Here is a 16,159-nt window from a genome sequence, read left to right on the forward strand (position 1 = left end):
GATAAAAAGAGAACGTAGTCGTAATTCGTGTGCGAAATTAGCCCACTGATATTCTTTGACGTGTCAGTTTATGGTCACCGTGCAATGTGACTAGTTGAACCGCGATACGCTCGTCTAGATGTAGGCTCTACCATTGAACGCATGACCCACGATGTGTCTAGTGAGTTCAGATGCATTTCACAACCATGCCATAATTTTACTTGTCACCCGCCGTGGTTGCTTAGTATGTATGGTGTTGGGCTGCTATGCACGAGTTCGTGGTATCAAATCCCGGCCACGGCGGCCGTATTTTGATGGGGGCGAAATGCGAAAACACCCGTGGACTTATATTTAAGTGCCCGTTAAAGACCTCCAGCTGGTCCAAATTTTTGGAGTCACCCACTACGGCGTGCCTGATAATGAGATCGTGGTTCTGGCATGTAAAATCTCATAATTTAATTTTTAACCTAACTTGCCATTTATGTCGCATCGCTCATCGCTACTACACACAATGTCGCGGGATCAAATCTTGGTCATGGCATTGCGATGAGGGCGGAATGCAAAGACGCCTGTGTCTCATGCACTGGAGCAGGTTCAAAATCGCCTGCCGGTAAAAATTAATCCGCAGTCCCCCACTACGGCGTGCCTCGTAATCAAGTCGTCGTATTGACACGTAATAAAACCCATAACCTAATTCAGTTCACATCGTTAATAATTTATCGTGTCCGGGTCCTACCCGCCATTGTGCGGTCGTCGGAAATGCCGTTGCAAACGATAACTGCTCATATGGAATAAAAGAAGATGATCACATACTGACGTAATGCACAATGTAGATGCTGCACAATTACATGCTGTACGAGATAGGTTTAACGCAACAGTTGGAAAGGCAGCCCTGAGTATAACGAAGTATTATAAATATTTTAATGACATTACATATTCAATCCCTGATACATGATTTATTTATTTATTTATTTATTTATTTATTTATTTATTTATTTATTAGTACCTCAACGGCCCCATTGAAGGGATAAACAAGAATTTATATTCCCGCCCAACTTTATCATTACAAGTATCAGTCATTGTGCGCTTGAAGGTCTTGTGCGGCACCCTAGAGAAAGCTTTCATGGAAGCCCCGCACAAACAAAGACGATACATAGCTTTTCCTTTAAACCACGCTATTATGCAGAAATTACGGCCCGAAGGGTGGCTGGCGGGAACAGGAAACCACCATCGAGTAAACTAAGCTGCAGCGTCAGCAAAATCCCGTCTTCCGGCTCCCGCTTGAACGAATGCGGAAACACTCTTGCTAGACCTCGGCGCAGAGCACCCGCTATATTACTTCGCCAATGACGCACCTCATTACTGTCATGTAAGGCTCATTCCAAATGCACTCGAGTTGCGCTATGGAAATCTGTCTGAACGGCCGAGGCACCGATCTTGGGAGTTGGAAAGAGATGGCGCTGGGGAGTTTTTTCGCTGGCTGCCATAAATCACGTCGGCAACGAGCGCCGCGTTCCTTCAACAGGCAAGAGTGATGCCGACTGCATCGAAACCTTCTTCCTCACCGTCTCGTTTATACAACGTCGCTGCCGATGATTTCGTGCATTGCGTTGGTTGGCTTCTCCATGCCTGGCACTCCTTAGACCCAAATTTCTTTTTCTTTCGGGCGATGAGCCTCCCGATAGCGACTTCCTAATGTTTTGATTTAGCGATGTAAAACTAGGGCTCTTTTCGGAGCCACGAAGGCTGTGCTGTTTGAATTATGCCAGCGTATATATATATATATATATATATATATATATATATATATATATTTCATTACTTTTTGCCCCTTTCATGTATAGTCAAACATTTAATCTGGTTTAGCGAGCCATACATTTAGCGTGGCTGGTGTCATTAACTTCCATTAGCTTGTTTCGCTGTGCTCATCTTTCTTCTCTTGTGGTTTGTGTAAAGTAACGACAAATGGACAACGCTGTATTTTACGTACCAAAAGCTGCAAGGAAGCAGTGCTGCCAAGGACTAGGGCATCTAACATGCCGTTTCAGATCGTTGATACACTGCGGCCAGGCGTGCGTGTAGGCGACCTCCCTAGATTTGCCTCGTCCCGTTGTTAGTGACACAAACAAGGCCCATCTCATTGTGTCCTCCTCAACACTCCCACCGTCTCGAGAATTTCTGCTACAGGTGAACGTCAGCGCCCTATTTGTATAGAAGAGCAGTGTGCTTAGGCAGGAGCATTGGATTCGACCCAGGAACTCCACTTAACAAAAGACTCGGTATAATTTCTGTGCGCCTGCGCTTGTGCGTTTCTGTGTGCGTATGTGATTGTACTCGTGTTACAACTCTTTGTGCACTCACACAAAGCTTCGCTGAATATAGATTCCAGCTTGTTGGATCTGCTGCATTCATTTTTTTTTTCAGGTGCGGGGAGGGGGGCATTTCTGCCTAAATAAATATTATCTGCACTACCTCACATGTGGAAATCACGACACACTCACGACATCATGATACACTGATGTAACTGATGCAACAATTTTCCAGTGAAGCTGCTGCAACTGAAATTATTTCTTTTGTGGATGAGAGAGCCATGAAGCGACGTCACTGCACGGATAGCATCAAAGTATGTGGGCACTCATTTTTTAAGTTTAATGAGGCTATGCTGTTTCACGTCCCAAAGATACGGCCGAACTATGGCATTTGTCATAGTGTCGGCTAAATAATTTGTATGACCCGCACTTTTTTAACGAGCACCCACAGCACCATGCACGAGAGTTCGTGATTGTTGTCTGCATTGGAAAGTGTGCACCACGGCCGGCACTTGAAACCGCGACCTCGGGCTAAGCAATATAATGTCATATCCATTGAACAAGCGTCATAAGTTATGGATTTGTGTCACATGGACGAAACAGTATGCAGTTCAGTCGTTTTTATTTTTTTGACGTGAAACACCTTTAATGTTGGTCACAGCTGGTCACAGCTGGTCACATACTTAATCGCATATAACGAAAACATGTTTTAGCAATATCGATTATAACTTAGCAGCCATACCACCCGCTTACGTTACATTGATGTTGCTGTGCAGAGAAAAAAAAGCCATCATTCGATTATCAATGTTTCGGGCCATGCATGACGAAATCGTACCTAAATTCAGCTCACATGTTGGCATCAAGAGAGGCGTAGCTGGTTGTGCATTTGTCCACGCGAGCAAGTAAGGTCGCGTTTGCGAGAGCTTAGTTACAAGGGCGAGAGCCCTTGTAACTAAGCGAGAGCTTAGTTACAAGAGTTACAAGGCCTGCAAGTGGGTTATGTGTACAAGTGTGAGCTTGCAGGTGTTAGGCGTGAAATCTGAATAGGACCCTCAGTTTTCAGGGGTGCCTATTTTTTTGTGTGTAGTGCAAGCTGCTATAACTATTTTAGACGAACTGAGCGTTTGCACACTTGTTTGGAATTTGAATCGATATTTTCAACTGAAGAAATAAGTAAACTTCGCGCTTGATTTGCCTGGACACATAAGCCGAATAGTGTGCGCCTTGTTGGCATTTTTCTGTCCCTCCACTTAGTGCTCTTCAAAGCTATCACTTGTCCACGTGGTTCGGTCTGTCTCCTCTACACCCATATATATATTTGCTTTTTCCGCGGCATGACCTCGTCGCAAGTGCCTCAAGCAGAAATGAACGTTTTTCATGATCTTTAGTCCAACAAGGGACATCGTAAACCTAAGCAATGTAAAAACGCTCGAAAAAAAAACAACAGTTTAGTACAGGAGCTCCTAAGACATGAGAAACAAGCAGCCACTTTTCAAGGGTGACGTCGGACACTGCAGTAACCGCCTTGGATATTCGCATATTTTCTTCTATTCGTGAGCAAACCAGGGACATCGTAACATATTCCCAACAAAAAATGGGATTGCAATGGATACGACTTTGGGGCGTCCGCTTTCCAGGTATGACGCTGGCCTACAAATGAGACTCTCAAGCTGCCTGGCCTTCGAGTGCGGCGCAAGGCGAGCAAGAAAAAAATTATAAGAAGAAAATGAAATAAACAAGATTTGCTCCATTTCAGTGACGATGCCTCAGGACTATATATATATATATATATATATAATACATGGTAGCGCAAACTCGTAGATGCGCAGGTCTTGAGACGGGCTGCTATTGCCTTGGGGCATGAAAACGAAGAAACAATAAAGACTAACGATTCCAAAACACGCACAAGATATAATGTTCACCTCCCGCCTCTGTAAGCGCTGCTTGGTAGTTGTACAGCCTTTAAAAAACTTGTCAGTCATCGACCTTTCAGCTATGATATTAAACTTGGCTAGCGCATCTTATATGCCTGCGGGATAGGATTGTACTCGTACTTGTTCTGGCTGGGTCCTGCCGTGTTATAAGGTTTTTAACCCTTCCAGCCCGTTTTGCACTTTCCGTTATTTGTGGATTACCGTAGCGTTCAGACTTTCGGCTATACAGTAGGACGAGTTTATATATTCTCCGGATATTGAACGGCAGAGTTTTTTTTTTATTACGGTGGAACAAAATAAACCCGGAACTTCAGTCGACGATAAAGAAAGTTTTGATTTTCAGTCAGAGACACATGTCAGCAAGTGACGGAAAGCTGTTTTCTGGAATTAGAGCTATGTGGTCGGTCTGGTGCGGTAACTTTATTTCGTAATTAAAAGAAAACTTGACCATTGTAGCTGTTAAGTCAAGAAGACTCTTGTTCCGGGAAAAGCTCTCACACAAGCTAGAGGATCGCTTTAGGGCTCGTGCACCTGTTTTACGTCATTCCTAAGCAACCGTGTCTAATTAGGGCTTAAAGACAGTCTTGACATTTTTCACCGCGCGACAGTATAATAAATCTGCCCAGTGCTCCCTTAAATATCAATCTATAGTCACTCCCTACATAAATTTTCGACATCCGCAACTGCAGCACCAAGTCCTCAGCAGGAACCATCTATCTGTAAATATTTAGTGCCGTTGCATAGACCGCCCTGAAGTTTCATCGGTAACACCGCATCTGGCTGGCAGACTCCAAAGTTCCAAGATGGTTGGCAGAGGCCTTTCAAAAGCACGCCACTGGAGCACTTCCCACACGGCTCACGCAAAGTGACCTGCTTTCCACGCGCGTTTCGCATCTACGACTTCCATTCCTGTACCCAATCATCCGTCCGCGCTAAGCCGAAGCACGCGATTGCACCGCCTGAGATGGGTCGAAGGCGTTAATTTTGAAGCTATACTGGGCTCAGAACGTGCCGGCTGTACTGCGAAGGAGGCAGAAGATGCGTCCGTTATAGGCACCGCAGCTACGCATGAAAAGGATCGTTTTCTTCTCGAATCATTCATACGGTCCCAAGCGTGGTGGAGCTATTTAGGCATCAGAAGTGAAGTTGATCAGTCTTTGATGAGCCACATGAAAGCGACCCAGATGAAGTTCGTGTGCTGTGTGCATGACCCTAGTGCATCGGCTTGCAATGCGATCTTGTATATGTTTTCGTTAGTTCAGTCATGAACAGAAAGTATTGATAAATAAGAATAGTTCGAGCATGACAAAAAAAAAGAATTAGGTGTTCCCCAGTGCTCGCGTTAGATCCTATAAAGTGTATACGCAGCAAATAGCTAGCCGCTAATTCTATATGCAGGCGTTTTGGTCCGGAGTAACTCGTAGTAAGTTTTTTGCACCGAACTGAATTTTAGTTCCCTTTCATTGATATTCATGCATTGGCATTAAAAAAGGCAATAACGCCGTGACAGGATAATGGCAGTGATTGAAAAATTAGCAACTATTGTCGGGAAAGTATGGCAAAATTGCAATTTTTATTGGACCGATAAGTTCTTGTTTTTATTACATTTGCCTTTATCGCCGTCTTGGTTTATGGGTGCACGTCCACACACCGCACATGTGATCATTCGGCGATAGTAATATTGTTTGGTTTGAAGCAGCAAATGATAAAATGCCATGATGAAAGACCAAGGAATGCCCGTGAAGCTGGGAAGAAGCCTCTCAGCATACTAATTTTATTGGACAAGCAATATTTGCGATACTGGCAACATCTACTAAAAGAAAAGAGAAGCGAAGCAAACTGTTGCAAGCAGCGAGAGGGGTTGGAGGCGGAAGAGGTGGCAGAGCGACTGCATCCTATGTGCGCTGTGCAACGATAATCACATTCGTATATCATTACGGGCCGAAATAGCGGCACGAACGTTCCTGGACGGCTCCAGACTTTCTTTCACCCCCAGGCTGGAAGATGTCAAGCGTGTCCCATTTGCACATAATGATGGAAATAAGTCAGCTAAAAGAAGCATAACAGTTGCTGAGAAAGTACCTCACCGCCGGAAAAAGCATCACGTAAGGAAAACATGCCAGAGATTTATTTGTCGAATGCCTGGCGGACAACATAACGCGGTATGCGCAATGAACACAACATCATACGACGCGCATTTTGGGAAGATTTTGACGGAGCAGAGCGGGTTTTGGTTCTTGTTATAGACTGTGCGCCTTATTATGCTGCGTTCCCGGTAGTTAGCTTTGGCGCAATCCAAGCAGGAACTCCATGCATGCTTGCTCCAGTGGAACGCATCGGAACTCTTATGACTCTCGGTGACATCCCCTTCCCCTTCGCCTTTGCAGATTTGCCGCATACGTGTATAATATATCCGTCCATTATTTATATACTTTGCAGCTGACTTGAACTGCGAGTACAGCCAAGACTACGACGCTGAACTTCATGTTGGTGGTGGCATCAGGTGCCTGCATTCAATTCTTTGCAATATTGTGATGTGTCACGATTTAGTGTCGTACAACACAGACGAAATAACTGTTTCCTAAAAAAACATTTTAGAGAGATAAGAAGTGTGACAACTTATGTGACAGAACAGGATCATGAAGCAGTGGTATGGCATTCCTTGAGTGGCAGGCCCAAGTATGTTCTTCGGCTGGACGCTCGGGCTGTACCTACTCGGTAGTCAAAAATATCGCGCTCTTCGTGATCAAGTTTAAATGAAGAAGCAAACACCTCTATCCTTCTTCTAGCACAACACGCAATATTATTCTTCTATAATAAGGTTTCTATAACATGACGTTAAAAGGTAGGGGGATTATGAGCCGCTTAAAGAAAGTGCTCTCTCTATCTAATCTCATCAGTTGCATCCATAGGACTTCAGCTTAGGCCTGCGACCTCACCAATATTCTCAAGCCTAGAAGGCAAGCTTTGGAAGTCGAATTAGGCATAGCTGCAAAACTGCAACTAAACTGTGAATACAGAAAGGAAACAAGACGTGACATGCTAGAAAATTAGGAGACCGCATAAACCAAACTTCTATGCTGGTAAAGTTGGATATCCTCTTTCATGTCCCTCAGAATTACTTGCATAGCGCAATAGGTCCAAAAGGCTAAGGCTGGATGCGGCGCAAAACGTTAAGTGGCATTTCGTGCTCTGCATGCTGCTATGACACTCGCATGCATGCGCCCACACTTCGCTTCAGCTGGTGCTTGTAATGTTCATCTCAGTTTAATTATTTCAAAGTGATTGCTCTTCATAGTTACTTCGGCTACTTTGCAAGGTTGGACGCCGACGGTATTTCTGCAATCAGTTCAACTTCCCCTACAACGAGCGAAGTGCCAGCAAGTAAAAGCTCTATAGGGCTTACCCGCCGTGGTGGCGCAATGGCTTTGGCATTGCGCTGCTAAGCCTGAGGGCGCGGGATCAGATACCGATCGCGGTGGCCGCCACGAATTCTACGCCGTGCAGCCCACCATTTTTTTATAGAACTAATCTATTATCTGTACTGTTTGTCCCGTTTTAAAGTCAATTCGCCAGGTTTGCCCGTTTTTCTTATTCGTGCATTGTCCGCTAAGCTCACTAGCTCACGCGCAACCGATTCGTGCAGCGCGTTCGGTACCGGATGCAAACAATGAATAAGAAAAGGCAGTTTCGCAGTGAAAGGCCGAGCATTGACGGAGAAAGTAAATTACTGGACATTCATACGAAGTAGGGTATCGTAGTTTTGTCTAATCTATGGACTGCTGCGAGCATTCGCCCACTAGCTAGATTAACAAGCACAGTATCACGAGCATGCAGGTGAACATCAACACACCTCCCTCGATGACGGCGGACACTCGCTATCAGAACGCTGGCGTGATGAAGAGCGACAGCAGCGGCGAGCGAATTCCCCTTCGTGCTAACTCTTCTTTCCACGAGAGCTAGGCTACAACGCAGAGCACACGAAATACAACCCGTGATTTTCGCATAAGAAAGAAGCTGATACCAGTTTCGCACCTTCTATGCAGCAATGACCCACCTTGGTTGCTTAGTGGCTATGGTGTTGGGCTGCTAAGCACGAGGTCGCGGGATCGAATCCCCGCAGTGGCTGCCGCATTTCGATGGGGGCGAAATGCAAAAATACTCGTGTACCTATATTTAGGTGCACGTTAAAGAACCCCAGGTGATCGAAATTTCTGGAGTCCCCCACTACGGTGTCCCTCAGAGATATGGTTGTGATAGTCGCTGTTACACAATCTGTACAACAGTGCGTAAAAGGCCAACGGCGACAAAGCAGTGGATGGCTTGAAACACTTAGCTCATTACAGTGTAGATATAACTGAGCCTCCGTCCATGCCGTTAGGCTTGAAGTGCGACTGGAAGGGCCTCGAACAGAAATGGGCGTGCTTTATACCAAAATTCTTAAATGAAAGAACGAAAAAATAAACCGCTGCGAACAGCTTGCCGGAAGCAACGCGTGACCTTGAACATGAGGGGCATAAACTCCGAGATTAGGTTGTGCCCGTCGCTGCCGTCGCTGTCCTGATAAATCTCGGATGCAACGTGCTATGACTTGCGTCATAGCCGCTGACCACAAGGTGGACGCATCGTTTGCTTAAGTACTGTTTGGAGTCTCCTAACAAGGAAAGGAAAAGAAGACTAGACAACTACCAGCCGTACAGCTTAGCCGAGATTTAGTAAAGCAATGAAGGGGCTAGTTGGTGAACGTTCATGATTATATTGCGCTCGGTGTTACACTGACGATTTTAAGTGAAGGACAGGGCGTGGACGTACGTAGCGCAACTAATAACTGTTTAATACTATTAAAGAATGCGCTTATATACAAGGAGATATGGCACGGGCAGGGAGGTACAAAAAGATGTGACAAGGTGACGACATGTGATCATACTTGCGCTACGTACGTCCACGTCCTGTCCTTCACTTAAAATCGTCAGTGTAACACTAAGTGCAATATAATCAAGAAGTTAGCCAAGATTGTTTCAGTGGAATATATATATATTACTAATATATAAGCAGTTTACTCATTACTTTATTCTATGGAGGCTAGATCCTCCTCCGCCAATTCCCTTTAAAGTTATGCAGGTTCTAGAGATGGTGAAAGTCGCTTTTAGCTGTCAGCTGCGGCGAGCCGGCAAGATTCAAGCCCCTCTACGACGTTTTGCGCCGACCAAAAAAAAAACATTTTAAGCTTAACAAGCATCGCACAAGGGGCTTCAGGCTGAACGAAGTGGTGCTTCTCGGCGAGAAGCTTCTTTTGTGTGTGTGTGTAGTTTTACTTGCAAAAACGACAATCTAATTTTGAGGCACGCCGTAGTAGGAGACTCCAGATTAATTTTAACCATCTGGGGTTCTTTAACGTGCACCTAAATCGAAGTACACGCTGTTTTTGCATTTCGCCCCCACATAAATGCGGCCGCCGTGGCCAGGGTTTGATCCCGCGTCATCGTGCTTAGCAGCGGAATACCCAAGCTACTATGCAACCACGGCAGATTTTCGGCAAAAGATGCCCAGTGGACTGCAGCAGCGAATGCGCCTTGCAACTGTTAGCACAGACATCGACCAAAGAAACTCGGTGGAGCGCCCCTCTTTCCCGACCACAGCAGCTCAAACTTAAGACTCCATAAAGCTCTCGCGTGAGAATACATGCGCGCCTCAAGCAGCTAGTTGTCCATTTGCTCGCGCAAGTACATGCGCCGTTTCAAGCAACTCTGCCTGCCGATCACGAAAACACTGAAAGAGCCAGACAAAGCTATTTACCCTGGTTATCTTTAGAAATTGTGTTCGACCTCGCACAGTCTGTGTGATCAAATAGCGGCAACCGGCTATGCACGCATATGTGGCCAGGAATGTGGCGGGCAATGGCCCACCTCTCTCGTCGAAATATTCGCAAGAACTTCACTGAGACATTTTCGAGCTCGAAGAAATCAGCGCAGCATGTACGTGTTTGACTGCGGCTGTAGTTGAGGAAAGGCTACTGTTTGGAGCATTAGCACACTATGTGTGACAGTCCGAAGACAGGTGTACCTGTATTTGTGCGATGAAGCTAACATCACTCCGAAAATAGGCCATTAAGCCACTACCTCGATCGTAGCTTGGGGGTTTACACCGAAGCTGTATACTTCTGCATAGATATCATTCGTCTCCATCGGCTGAACAGTCGACAGGAAACAGTTCCACGAATCGAAGCGAAAATGCCTATCTCCATTGTAATGAACTAGAAGAAAGGGGGTTAACCGAGGGGCCCGATAGGCACATGCAAGACAAACACCAGAATCCGCTTCAATAAATAAAAACAGAAAGCATGTGTCAAAACAACGTGACATATGGTAAGGCGCGCTCGAACAGTGCGAAGAACGCACAGTTCGCTGCCTGCGCTCTTAAATAAAGGAATCTAGGAAGGAGAAACAAGCCGTTTTTCGCTTTCAGGCCGGTGAGTTCCTCCTTCACACGGACTTCACATGTCGCACCTTCTTGTGGCAATCAAACGGGGAGGAACGTTTCTCCCTTGTGTGCGTATCTTGCCTCACCGCATCGGCGATGACCCGAACATTGCCTACAATAACTTGTTCTGGACGGAAAGTAATCCTAAGTAGCACTACGTGAGGCCTAAACGTTTGGTGGCAAGCGAACACCAGGGTCAAACCTCTAGCTCAAACGGCAACTGCGATACGAGAATAGTTCAACCCAGAGCAGCACCCGGCTCCTGACGCACAGCGAGACAAGCCCGTATTAAGGCATCTCGGCCCAGATATCAGCAGGTATCAGCCAGCCTTTCTCATTTAGATGCGTGAAATTGGGATGATGGCAGGGTTAAGCTATCTCAACTGCACGCATTTGTGGCCGTTTTGAAGCGCCGTCTGGGACGGCTTTGAAGCTAAAGCAAAATACGTTGGTTGGCGCCGTCGGCACATAGCTGGGCGGTGTGAGCGCATCACCGCCGCAAGCGACGCCGTCAAATCCACAGCTGGAACACGAACCCTGCCGCAGAGCAAGCAGGCGCTCGAGCGCACCATGCTACCAGATATAGATATGCATGTCCATCGTCACTTACGTGTCTGTTCGTCTGCGTCTCAGCCCGCCAGCGGCGGGTTCTTTGTAATACATCGTGCAGCGCGCACTACACCACAGAGACAGGAAGCACCGACCAACAATAGATGCATTTTGTTAAAGGTGGGGTGCAAGCAAACGCACAAACAAAATATCCAGTAAATAGATGTGAAAAAAGCTTTTACAAATTGCTGACTTCCACGATGCAGTTTTGCACATACGGCTGTCAGCGTCTGTAAAAGAAAGGAGGCACTCTCGAAGATAACATATAGAGGGACAATTGTAAATACGAATTACGAGAAGTCTCACGAAAGGCACAAGAGGCACGCCTCTTCTGTGTACCTAATTTGAATTAAATAAATATCAGGCAAACGGTGAGCAAGGCGAGAGTGTTAAACCCTCAGCTATTTTCACATGACTCACTGGGATTCCCCTAGTCTCAGCTCGAAAGTGGAGTGCCCTGGGTCTTGCCGTACTAAAACACCATACGCAACGTTCGGTGATTTATTTCCGAAGAACTTCACCACAACGAGTTTATCTTAACAGAGCAGGAGACAAAAGCCAGAGGACACCACATTAGGGATGTCGGCGCTCATAGCATTGTACGGTGTACTGAACCGTTGGGACTGTGAAACATAGAATAAAATTACAATTACATGGCAATCAACGTCGCATTAGCGGAGTATGCCTGGCATATGGAGTTCGTAGAACTGCATGAGAATACGCTCACAGCACATCTACATTTTCTTTTGTTTAAAACGTGAACATAGAAATTCGGAATATTTTCCTGTTTTTCATCTTCCTCATTCCTTTTCTTTTTTGATAACCTATTTCATTTCTCCTAGCAAACTTGCGTCCTTTCATCTCGACAACAAATATTTGCGCTTTATATTTCATGATCATGACGTCTTGTTGCCACTTAAGGTACCAAGCTAGAGGTTATCATTCCGCTGATGTTGTGCAGCACAGCGTGCAGATGCTTATGCGGAATGTACGCAAGTTTACTGAAGCGTGCAAATCTGAAATTCAAGACGGCTCCGCCGACTTGGCCAGCCAGATTCAATTACTTGTCTTCTTCAGTGAGCCGTTCAAAACTTGGTCTGTAGAAGAAGCGGAAGGTTTTAAAACGAAGCCATGATCTTAGAGACAGGCGAATGTTTGTTGGAGGCCGCATTTGTTCGCGAGCCGCTTTTCAGTCGTGTTTCTGCGAACGTTTGGTATGTTTTTACTATCCACTCCCGCGTGCAAGTCCTTCTACAAGCACTGCACGCGCCTTGGACAACACAACAGAATTGTATAGGAAGAACGCGTATCGCTCTTGCTGTGCATATGCAAAACTAAGATTGCTACGCATGACTGAAATATGCAATCTCTCACTGATGGCTTTGTACATTTGACAGCAATTTCTTTGTAATTGTTCAGCCGGCTGCGCCTAGTCATCTCTGGAGGTTCAACGTTCCTATAAAGTTTACGTCACATTGAAGATTAAAATTTTTTCAGCCGATACATACTTGGGGGGAGTATTGCGCTGACAATATTGAGATACAAAACATTGCTTTCCAAACTACCTAAACTGATAACGGCAGTCTGACTAGCGCCGGAAAGGAAACAATTATCCGTGATTGAAAAATTGTTTAAATATGCTAATTTATATACGTATGAGCAGGAGATATGAAACGTTTTGTTTCACACAGTATGCTAATGCTGAAAAAAAAATCCAAGGTTTTACATGCTAAAACGACGATCTCATTATGGGGTATGCCGTAGTGGTGGGTGGCGGAACAACTTTGACCACATGGGGTTTCTTAAAGGGACACTAAAGCGAAACAACAAATCAGTTTAGGCTAATGAAGCATTTTTAGAAAACCCTGCAGGCAGTTATTTAAAAATATAGTTTGATTATTAGATTAGAAAATGAAGGTCCAAGTACCAGTACTTGAATTTCGCGCCGGAACCCCAGCACCGGTACGTCAGCGTGACGCCAGGGATACCAAAGTATGTTTTCGCATTTGGGCCGCGTTGGCTGAGGAAAGGTTCCGGAAACTTGCCATGTTTATTATTTGGTTCCTTTAGAACACAATGTAGTCAATCTATACCGCTATATGTAATTAGTAGGCTAAAGAAGATGCCATCAAAATCCAAGACGTCACAGCCCCCAGGTGCGGGAACTTAAGTAGGGGTCGCCATCCGTATTTCGTTCTTGCGCTTTCTCTGGCTTACCAAACGTCTTGTCGTTGCACGAGTGGTGTTTTTGGTGTTGTAGAACGGTAATTTGCTGATGAAGAAGAAATCATTTTTCACGTTAGGGTCCCTTTAACGTGCAACCACTGCATGGTACACGGGCGTTCTTGTATTTCGCCCCCGTCGCAATGCCGCCGCCGCGGCCAGGATTCGATTCCGAAAGGCCGCGTTTAGCAAACCAATGCCGTACCCGCTAAGCCACACTGGTGGGTTATATGCTAACGGTGTTGCTAATGTTTATACTTGATGTTAAGAAACAAAATAAGGTTTTGAACTTGTATACATAGAAGCTTCCTTTAAAACCATTTGTGGAACATTGCCACAATAAGTAGGGTGTCTTTTTTTTTAGCAAATTACACGTTTATGTGCGTTCTAACAAATCAGCATGGTATGCTACAACCATTAGGGGGACAATTCCATGAATGAGTTCTGATGCAAACCGCACAAGTTTGACGTAATGGTTCCGCGGAAAGCCGCAAGGTGGAGAGAAGTAATTACTAAAGGGAAAAATTAGACATCCACTCGTTCGTAGCATTTGCTACAAAGGAAACACATACGGGTGCCTCGAAAGAAAAGCCCCGTAACTGAATAAAAATTCGTCTTAGTCAGGGACTCAAGTGCGTTATAAGCGACACTTTGAGACTTGTTTGGTACTGCTCAATTGTGAGAAATAGCTACCGTGCATATATATCCAGCTATATATTCCCAAAGACCCCGGCCGATCAAGCTGCAGCCACTAGTTTTAGCAGCAGCCATGGTCCAACGCGCGAAAGCCAAGAAAGTGCCGCTTTACAAATATGCGCCTTCAATGTATTGGAGCCTTGATGTGCACATTCAACGTACAACGAGCATACATGGACACTAAGCTATAATTGCTTTTATTTTATTTTTTCATTTAGATCGCGTTCACAGCTAGGACCCTACAGATCAGCCTTATATTTCGACAGTGATTGTATTAGCTATAAAAGGGGACAACATTTCTTAGCAGTACTGTAGAAGCTACACAACCGAAATGCATGCCTACCCGCGCGCCAGGAAATAGTACCTCACTTTATTAATATTTTTTTCACATTTACATAGCTGAAATAAATACTGCTTTGTTCGTTATGAAAGTAAAACCGTTATGAGAAGTCGTAGGTAACATATACTCATTGTTCACGTTAGAAGCATCTCTTCTTTTTCTTTCATTTCTTAGATAGCATCTCGTTTTCTGCACGCCTGCTATCCGCTGTAAACATGGAATCCCTGATGCGTAATGAACCGTGTGCGGCCGCTAACTCATCGTTTAGTTCGCCAAGAAAAATATACTCAAAATCTGACAAAAGAGTGGCTGCCAAAACAGACCAAACAGTTGGTTTGCAACGTGCATGCTGGTGTAAGGCGCCGTCAGCTTGCATTGTCGACGAACGCTGTGTGCCGGACTGGAACCGAAACTGGAACTCAAATCGGCCACAAGCTACCGGACTACCAGCGAGGTAACACAAATGGGCAGAAGCGCCACCTCCTTATCCTTCGTTGCACTGCAAAGATGAACTGTCGCCGAGTATAGACCCCTTCTTGTCCTACACACCCATGCTAAATTATCCATATAACATAAGTGATGCGATATTCTAGCTGCAAGATCATTGGTGATCTGGCGGGAAGCGAGGAAGTAGATGCAGGTCAACTATAGCGAACTGTAGTTGCCTAAATAAACTATCTCTAATATTTACTACCCGAATAGTAGTTGTAGCATGTATACAGAACAAATAATAATCGAGGCATTTCATACGTCCCTGTGCTTAGCACACCTTAGTGTGTTTGCGGCAGTTGGGTATGGCAACGTAGTTCTTAACCCTCACAATTTTAGTTTTCATTACAACACTTGCGTAAGCTAGAGAATCAAGAGGTTGTCAAGATCCTTGGACCTAGATGCATTATTATATGGCCTTTCTCTAGATACTCATGATAGCTTTGATCATGTAAGGCAAAAAAAAAAAATCTGGCAGAGACACTTAAAACTGCTTACATGTGGCCTTCAAGGCATTAAAATCGCTTTGGTAAACTGCTTTTTTTCCCCTCGCGTTCCTTGTCTACACAAGCTCTCGCATGCGTTCTAACTGCGCCTCGGTAAGGAGAAATCAAAAGACGTCAAGCGTCTCAACGAGGTCCCTCGAGGAGTTCATAACTCGGAGGACCATTCAGCGGCATTCACATCGACATTATTGCTTTTTTGATTTTATACAATCATGACGTGGCGCCACCTGCTCCCCATTGGCTGCGCCGTCACGTGCCAAGTGACACATGGACCACGCCAAGCATGTAGTCAGCCACATGGCTCTGACGTGACGTGTGCAATGGCGCTCTCACTATACGCACACGTTTAGTCAGCCAGAAACGTGGAGCCACCGTGGCTTCGATAAGCGTGCTCGTCTTGTACCCTGTATACATGCCTGAGTTCGATTTCCATCCAAACCAAAATGTACCAAATTTATTTTTCGAAGGCAGTAAATTACTTTGTTTACAACAACCTACCTGAGAAATGTGACGTCAATGCGGGATTTTTAAGCCGCGGTGTTAGTGTGCGCGCCATCGGCCATTTATGGTACTATAATTCGGTCACGCCGCGGA

The 16,159-nt window shown here is 45.2% G+C and overlaps 1 long non-coding RNA gene across 3 annotated transcripts in view; it reads left to right on the plus strand.

Annotated features, from left to right (window-relative positions):
• The window catches only part of LOC135902085 (uncharacterized), a 414,660-nt gene that overhangs the window by 306,897 nt on the left and 91,604 nt on the right, over positions 1-16,159 (plus strand). Inside the window, exon 5 of one of the 3 annotated variants that reach the window (XR_011514281.1) lies at positions 3,926-3,972. The exons of the other annotated variants lie outside the window; for them this stretch is intronic. This is a non-coding gene — a long non-coding RNA (uncharacterized lncRNA). Of the gene's footprint in view, positions 1-3,925; positions 3,973-16,159 lie in introns of those variants that run through there. 3 annotated transcript variants of the gene reach the window in all.

Source organism: Dermacentor albipictus, chromosome 4 (assembly GCF_038994185.2).
Source record: "Dermacentor albipictus isolate Rhodes 1998 colony chromosome 4, USDA_Dalb.pri_finalv2, whole genome shotgun sequence".
Lineage (NCBI taxonomy): Eukaryota > Metazoa > Arthropoda > Arachnida > Ixodida > Ixodidae > Dermacentor > Dermacentor albipictus.